The sequence below is a fragment of the Equus przewalskii genome, chromosome 18 (assembly GCF_037783145.1).
Source record: "Equus przewalskii isolate Varuska chromosome 18, EquPr2, whole genome shotgun sequence".
NCBI classification, from domain to species: Eukaryota; Metazoa; Chordata; class Mammalia; order Perissodactyla; family Equidae; genus Equus; species Equus przewalskii.
In genome coordinates, this window is record NC_091848.1 from 45,355,536 (window position 1) to 45,364,537 (window position 9,002).

Genomic DNA, 9,002 nt, shown 5'->3' on the forward strand with positions numbered 1-9,002 from the left:
AGATTTTAAAAAGAGCGTCTAACAGTCAGGTTATTTTAGACCAGGACTTTCCAACCGTTACGTGATCAAACACATCAGTGTCTTCTGAAAACAAGTTAATCTCCCAGCTCTGGCCCTGGGCTTCTCTCTCTCTCAGACTCCCACCGTTGTTGCTGCCAGCTGTGAGTTCTAGGTCCTTCTCATTTTTTCTTTTTCCTTCAGCTCATACCAATCCTTTCATCTTTCTTACTCAAAATTGGCCTTAGGAGGAGGGAGTTCCTCTCTTTAGTCTACCTGTGGCATCTTATGAGAATAATTCTTGCTAACTTTTGTACTGTATATACGCACCAATTCTGCCACCACCTTGATGAGTGTGAATGACAGACTGTAAGGTCCGAGTTAGACCCCATAAAGTTCATGGGCCTGTCCACTGTGACAGGTTTTTAGGACCAAGCCTTAACCAGAAGAATCCAGGTTTCCTGACTCCCGGCCAGATATGTTTTTGATGACTCAGGGCATCCTCAACATTCCTAAAAGATACATGTAGATGACTGGGCCATAAGCCAGTTCTTAAGCCTCCATTCCCAGAGGGGGAAATGTGCAAGAGGAGCTAGGAGCTGGGAGAGTCATGTGGGAGAAAGAACCTGACTGGCCACCTCACGCTAGTTAGTTAGCTTCTCTGAACCTATCAAATACTTCCTACCACGGATAATGTCTCCAGGGTTGTTGGGAAGATGCAGAGAGATGCTAGCCTAACACGAGTCCTCACTCACAGCAGAAGCTCAAGATCAGCTTCTTCCACCTCCACCTCCTCCTTCTCCCTTACATTCTTCCACACGTCTATTCTCCCTCCTCTGTGAAAGGAAGGAAAGCAGGAGGAATCTGATGGCGGGGTGCCAGACCATGCAGTCTTGGAGTTTAAATTGTAGGAGATTAGCATAACCTGTCTTTGCCTGAGCCAGGTAGGCTGAAGCTTGCAGGTTCTGACCTCCTGTCTAGCAACAGCACAACCATGGCACAGCAGAAGAGCCAAAAGCATTATTCATAAACCACGGCCTCTCTCAAGGGACTTTGCAGTGCTTCGCCAGCTCCAGACACGGCTCAGGGCAAAAAACGGCAAAGGAGATTGAATCCTTTTCAGCCTTGGCCATCCTTTCCTCCTCTCCTCTGCCTCCAGGGCCCAGAGTCCTGGTGCTAATCTGATTCTCTCCTTCAACCTCTCCTGTTCCAGAATTATCCCTAACCCTTCCCCCAGCTCCAACTTGAAACTGATTTACACTGAGATGACCCTCTTGAGGTTGAAGTGATTAGAGGATGGGGGCATGAATATCTCAATCCCACCACCGGACGTTTGCATCTCAGAAGCAGCGTTAGAAATTGAAATGTACCTTATTAATAAGGGGACTTCTGCTCCTTGCCTGCTGTAGGTGTCTGTCCCTCCTGTGCCTAGAATTAGCCACTTCCTGATGCAGCTGGACCCCTGGACCCCCCTACTCCCCTTCTTTATCTTTGGTCACGTATGTCATGTGAACTTAGAAAAGCAAACTTTCTACCTGGGAGAGAAAGAGGGGAAAAAACTGTAGGTTTACACAGTGAATAATCAAGCCCTGGATGATGGCACAGGGTCTCTCTTACAAAAACATGCCACAGGATCATTTTTCTGATATGAAAATAAGTTTCTATCTTAGATAGCTAAGGCCTTAATGGGTATGGTTATGAAAGTACTGTAAATAAGTTTAAAACCAGACCGTTTTGCAATAAGTCAAGGCTCCTACCTCCTGTGAACTCCGAGCATTTTGCAAATTTGAATAATCAGTCATCTTGAGTTTCCTCTTTTTACAGAGGAGGCTGTGAAGGCTCAGAGGAGACAGGGCTTTTTTTCCTGGTCACCCACTTCACCTGCAGATCTGTGTCTGCGGCCCTCGGCCCCCAGGGAAGTTTGGCTTTGTTAGGGGAACTCCTGAGAACACCTCCATCCACGGCAGCCTGCTTTTCCATCTTCTAGTCATTTCTCTTTACTAGTTGTTGCTCCTGCGATGTGAGAGAAAATGTAGCCCAAGAATCAAAGGGAGGCGATGGAGCATTAGGGGAACATTAGCAACTATTGAAAAGACATTTTGACCTATTTCTGTAGTTATCAATGTAATAGTATTTGTTGCCAGGAAATGCACCTAAGGCGGGTGGGAGGTTGAATTGCACTAGCAGCCTGCTCTCAGGGGCCCTCCAGTTACAGGAGGTGGTAATTCTAGTTAATAAAAGGGTGAACTTCAAACACATTTTAACCAAATCAAATTGTAGCGGGAAATATCGTATTACTGATGTTCAAGCCGACTCACAGCTGGTAACATTAGTCAGTATAGAGGCCCCCAATTCTGACTTTCCAGCATTTTCAGATGAGTTTCTGGCAGTGGGAGAGTTCCCCAGGCACATTGTTATGTAGGAAAAGGAGATGTTTAACTAACGTAGGAGCTAGCCTACATGAAAAATTCTTTATTCTTGTCAGACTTTTTATAAGATTGTCAGATATTCAAATAATATGTAACCAAGCCAAACTTCAGGTGGTTAATAGGAAATCTCCAAGAGCCAGGAGTTTTAATTTTTTTGTTGTTTGGGTTTTTTTCTATGACATGTTGGCAAATGATAAAAGCGATTCACTCTGCTAACCAGAGATGCTGGGCACAGTTCCCCCAACACTGATCTCATGCCATGAAAAGCACAAGGCATGGCGAAGAGCACAGCCTGCTGATCCTACAGCTCGGATTTGAATCCCAGTTTAGCCCCTACTAGCTGTGCGACCAGAGGATATTCACCTAACCTCTCTGAACCTTAGGGTCCTCACATGGAAAATAGGCAAAATATCAATCTTTCATAATTGGTATGAGGACCAAATGAGATAACGTGTGTAAAGAAATCCACATATAAAGAAAACCTGCTGGGCACGTATCCAGCATTCGAAAGTGATCATTGTTAACTTCTACTCCTTTTGCTTCTATGGTTGGCAGGGCTTTTTTCTTTTTTTTTTTTTTTTGAGCTAATTAATTTTTTCCAAAAAATGCACAGCTTTTAATATAATAATAAAAGGAAACACTGCTATGGATGCCCTGCAGACTGATCTGGTCAGTCCTTTTTTGGGTGAATAACTGTTGGCCACTCACCTTTCTCGCAGTGAGCCTAGACTTCCCTTTATTAGCCTCCTCTGGGATCACGTCGTCAAACCATAGAACACGTTTTCACCAAATCCACTAAACCCCCTGGTAACACAGCCCCAAATTATGTGGGCATAAGTGAGACAATGGATCATAGAGCGGCTGGAGCTCCCCAGGCCCCTTCCTCACCTGTCCTGTCCAGTTCACCTTGAGTTAGGAGAGATGGCAGAACCTTTCTGTGGGATTGCCTCCTGCCCAGACTTTTTTCTGAACTTTTTCCATTGGCCGGAGTCTCCGTTTTCACAGAGATTAATTCTGATTTGGTTCGCCTACACTTTTGAAGCTCTAAAAGCTTTTCATTGTGGGCAGATTGTCTCAAATACTGTATTTGAGGATGGAAAAAGAAAACTCTGCCCAAATGTAAGCACCATTGAATCAAAGAAACAGTATTTTTTTTCAGTTGCATTCTTTGAGGATCCAGATAACCTTGAATCCTTTACAAAAGCACATCAGTAATGCCATCCTCCCTCTTAAAAAGACACGTACACACACACACACACACACACACTCACACCGATCACAGAAGGCCACCGTTCATGATATAAAGGGGTGGAGTGTCCAAGAGGAATACAGACTGAAAAAGAAGGTGATTCTATAGATAGAACCCAGATCCAGAAGCCAGGACATCCAAATTCTCGCGTGGGAACCTGCCTTCTGGTATGGGTCCCAACATATCTGCTGCACCCCAACTCCATTGCCATTATTTCCAGGCAGCATGAATTCTGACCCATCCTCCTTAGGGGTTATAGGGGAATTCACCTGTTGCTGTTTTGAAAGACATTGTGATAGGTATGCCAAAGGCACTTTACGTGGGCAAAGTGTTTTCCTCACTTGGAAGGATAGAGCCCTGAATTGTACCTCCCCTCACTCTGGAGTGGATAAATGACTGAACTTTTCACACCAGTATGGGAAGAAAATGATGTCATTATAATGCCAACTTCTAACAGCGTTTTTGTAATCATCTTAATATCTAGGGCTGATGCAGACCCACTGACCTGGCCTCTCATCCGTATTGACTCCTCTTTCATCCATGCATGCTTTTGATAAGCATTAATTACAGGACAACTCAGTGTGAGAGGTGTTGTGGATACAGAGTGCGTATCCCTCCCTCATAGCCCAGCTAAACCCCTATGCACACTGGTGGCCAGTTGACTTAAAGCTTGATCCAAATCCCTTCCTTTTTGTGCATTGAGCCATTTTAGTAAGTCTATGGAAGGGCTGTTCCATAGCCAGGAGGTCTTGCTTCTTCTGACTGTTAAAGCACTCATTTATATGTCTCATGTGGCACCAATTACATACTGTCCTATACTAGAGCGTGTTTATATGTGTCTCATTCTTTCTACCACTTCCCAGTAAGCTTCGTAAGTACAGAGATTGTATTTATACACAATTTGTATCCCTTTCAACACCTAGGATGTACCGTCAGAAATAAAAGGTACATAGTGAATACTGTAATTTTAAGAATGAAATTAACAATAGCTTATAAGTATCTGCCAACAAACTATCTTTTCTGAACTCTGTAAATACCTACCGGGAAGCTAGCCTATAGAGAACATCACTCAAAGATATCTGTGAAGCTTAAGGATTTTTTTTTCCAATTTAGTATTTATAGGTTTCATTCTTCCCTAATCTTGGCCGACAGTATTTGCACATAGTAGGTTTTTAATAAATGGTTATTGATTTATTAATTAAAATCATGGAATAAATCAGTGATTTCCTATTTCTTTACGTTAAAATAGCCATTTTGATTCCCATCTACATCTTTATCTTTAGACCTTGTCAAGCCCTGCAACACAGATATCCTAGGATTTTATCCCAAGTGGTACCTGGCTTCAGCTTAGAAGTGGTCATGAGTTTTAATTTGGCCTGTTTATCGGGCCTCTAACAGGGCAGAAAGAAAACCTTTTTTTTTTCTGTCTCCTCCTCTTCCTAATAGGACTGTTCTATAGTTGAATAGGACCTATGTCTAGATAAAAATCTTTTCATTCCTGGAATAAACATGATATCAGATTCATAATGTCAGATTGAGGAAGCGCAGCACACAAAAAAAATCTGGACATCCTATGTTGTGAGTTTGCTTGTGGGCCTGAGGGGTGAGGCTGTTAGGTTAGGTGCGCTTGATCTGCACCAGCTCCATTAACTGTGTCCTCCGCCCAGATGAGACGGCTGACTTAACAGATCCTCTCCAGCCGCACAAGCTTCCCCGTTACTCTCCAAGCTCATTAGATCCTAAATTCCATCCACACGAAATGATCTGAAGCCAGTTGCTTTTGTGCTAGGTCACAGGATGTGATATAGCAAAGAATTCCAAAATAGAGACGTTATTCCAGTTTTTCCTTGGTTCTTCCTCAGAACGTCTGTCTCACAGAAAGCCGGGGAAGCCAGTCCCTCCTAGGCTAGACATTCTGTTGAGTCATGTTTACTGTCCCCCTCAGAAAGGTTCCAAAAGCAAATGCAAGAGGTTGCCGAATGCAGGGACATGTGGCGTGCGTGCTTCTGAAGTGAGAGGCATAGCACACACCTGCTTTTTGGCTGTGGCAGGCCATCTTGACTGTGCCATGCCACAAGTTAGCATTTTGGATGAGCAATTGCCATTCTGTTGTTTTCTTCTCAACACATGGTGTTCAAAAACAGTTAAAAGAAAACTGTACCCATTTGCTCATCCCAGAAATCTAAAATTTCAAAGAAGCATGCCAAATTAATTTTCACATAATATTTTCCAAGCTTTTTCTTTGCACTGAGAAATGATATTTCACTTTTTGAACTCTTGGTGTCCCGGCCTGAGGTAAATGGGTGCAGTTTCTCTTTAAATGGCGTTAAACATATCAAAGCAGGATTATATCTGTCACTGTCTTTTTTTTTTTTCTTTTTTTCTAATGGAATCAAAATCCTTCAGGGAGTGTCCCAAATCCACATTAATGTCTTTGAGTGCTAATGTTTCCACTGGGACTTTTACATTAGCAAAATACAAGCGTGTGGTTTCCCCTCTCTGCTGTCTGTATAAGAAAGAGACGACTACACATCCGTTATTCTCCGTGGCCTCCAGCTAACCCGTGTCAAGGTGGGAGAAGATGAGTGGAGATTTTGGAAACTAGTGCTTCCTTTTCTACCCTTTGCCTCCCATGTGTGGCTCGCCTGCTAAGCTAACGTGAATGCTGTTTCCAGCATGGGTGAATCTCTGGAATCCCAGCCATGAATTTTATTCAAAAAAACCCTAAATTACAGTAGCCATCAATACTATTTATTAAGGGCCTATTAAAACTCAAATTTCACCTTTGGTTCTGATTCTGGAAAAATTAGACAAACACCCGTGATTTTAAGACCTCACCACTGACATTTGTGTCATCGATTTTGGGATATCGGTCATGTGTCCTTATTATTGCAATACAATTCCTGTCTACTTCAATCCCTCTTTTTTATTTCTTTAACAAAGCAATTAAAGTGACATGTTGTCAACTCTCAATTATCAGGTGGCAATGAAAGATTGCAGTGTCGTAGATAGATAATAATTATAAATAAATAATCGTAAAATGATAATAAATAATTAATAATTCTCACATCACATTTAATCTTAGAATGCACCTTTTTCTTTCATTTCAATGTATTCTGGAAAGTCACAGTATTTCTGGAGTAACTGTTTTTATATATGATGTAGAAGGGGCTGGAAACTCTGTACTCTCCAACCCCTGCCCAGCGTCTTCCTTCTTTGGGTGCCATCCTGGCCACAGAGGGCTTTAGTTCTGGAGCTGATGGAGAGAACCATCCCTGGAGAGCTGGGAGGTGCCTGCTCTCTGAGCTCGCTCTTTGCTTACTTTCACTTTCTAGAGCACTCTGGAGAACGACAGGCACTACTTCCTTAGACACTCTTCCTAGCCCTTCCTCTTTCTTCCTCCTCTACACCCTTTCCTGCTTTGCTTTTTTTTCTTCTTTCTTTTTCTACCCCGCATGAAACTAGGTGAGGGAGCTTGAACTGGGGTGTGTTGGTGTGGATGGAGAAGCCCAGGGAGAAGGGGGATCTCCTAATGCCCGAGCCTACCACCAGCAAAGAAACTCAGTGTTTTTATTTAAACAACCTTTCCCCACAGCTAAGCCTTCATATGTGGAAGAAAGATTCAAACCTTTTGCCTTTCCACACTTTACAGAAGACAAGGTAAGCAGAAGCAGTGATAATGTCAACCCTGGCTTGAAACAGAAGCCTTTGTGTACAAACTGTGTGCTCACCTTTAAATATTTTTGAGGATAAATCCCTATGTGGCAATTAATGGAGAACTGACTGTGATAGATTTTTGTGGGGATTGTGCATGTTTTTCTGGTGTTGAGTCTTGGGGTTTTGTGTTTGTTTTTAAGCATTAGTTGCACAAAAGCTTTGCAATGTCAGGTAGACTGTCTGTCTTCTGTAACTGAAAAAAAAATACCCTTTTGTACATGAGTCATTTGAATTTTCTATGTTAATATTCTTTTTGGTGGGTCCAATGTCAGTTTGTTCATGTTAGCATATTTAAATGTCAAGGTGGCAGAAACTGTGTGTTTATATTTGTATAAACTTCTGCACACAGTTTAGCACCATATAGAAGATCCTCACTAAAAACATTGCTGATGGCATTCACAGTCGTTTCATCTTTGGCTTTCCCTCTTAGCAAACTTTGGCAAAGGACACAGGCTTTGTAGATGGACAAACTTGGATCTGTATATGAGGGCCATAAATTACTTTCTGCTTTGTGAGTCTGATCAAACCAAAATCTTGCTGTGCCTTAGTTTCTTTACCTGAAGAAATGGGGATGATAATCTCTACTCTGGAAGGTTTTCATAAGGATTAAATGACATGATAGATATTAATCCCCTAGCTAGTACCTGAAATGTGGTATAACACTCAAATGTTATTTCTCTCCTCCGTTTTTTTTTTTTTTTTTTCCCAAGAGAAATGCCTGATTGACACGATCAGTTCTTTGGTCTTAAGCTTACTATTAGTGATTTTTCTCCATAACCAGATTACTTGAACTGATCGTATTCCTTAGGTTTCAGCCACTCAATTTTTGTGCATCTCAAAGGAAGTCATTGTGCTCTGCCCTATCCTAAAATATAACTGTAAGTGAAAGGACTTGGAGGTTAGGTAGTGTGTTGGAGCTGATAGACACATGGCTCAGCCAGGTTCTTTCCTTTATCCCCAGCTCCACCCTCATCCTTGACCTAAATACCCTCTCAGAGACTGGGCAGAGCAGAGGAGCAAGGCGTAGAGAGCCCTGTTTCTAAGCTACTTAGGGAAGTGAATTTGGGGTGGATACTGAAAGGAAAAGTATATCCAAACGCATAGAACAGCTGAAATCAATGGCTCAACCTTTAGATTTGGGGTACTAGAAACATTCTGAATTCTTTCCAGTCTCTACCTAAAATACAGTGCAGAGTTTATGCCTTCTCTCCTGATTCAAAATTAACGGTTATGTTGTATATTCATTCAATGGGAATGAGTATGGCTACTCAATTATTTTAGGTGGTTGTGTTGCAGATGTAAAACAACTATATTGTAAACTCTTTGGAAGAACCCAAATTGCATCTAATCATACACTTTTTTTACTTTCATAATACTTGCACGTAGTTGGAGCTCAATAAATATTTGTCCAATGAACAATCGAATCTAGCCAATGGCTTCTTGACCATGGTAGTGATGGTGCTGCAACATGGGATCCTGTTTTATTGCCTAGCAATGTATTTTATGCGTACATATCTATATCTGTAGATCTTTCCCTCTCTCTGTATATGTGTATGTATTTATATACATTTTTATATACAATTGTTTAAATAAAAGATCTTAAAGGACCC

General features: G+C 41.9%; 1 protein-coding gene across 50 annotated transcripts in view; it reads left to right on the plus strand.

Annotated features, from left to right (window-relative positions):
• The window catches only part of ZBTB20 (zinc finger and BTB domain containing 20), a 746,442-nt gene that overhangs the window by 648,242 nt on the left and 89,198 nt on the right, over positions 1 to 9,002 (plus strand). The gene's annotated exons all lie outside the window — the stretch shown is intronic.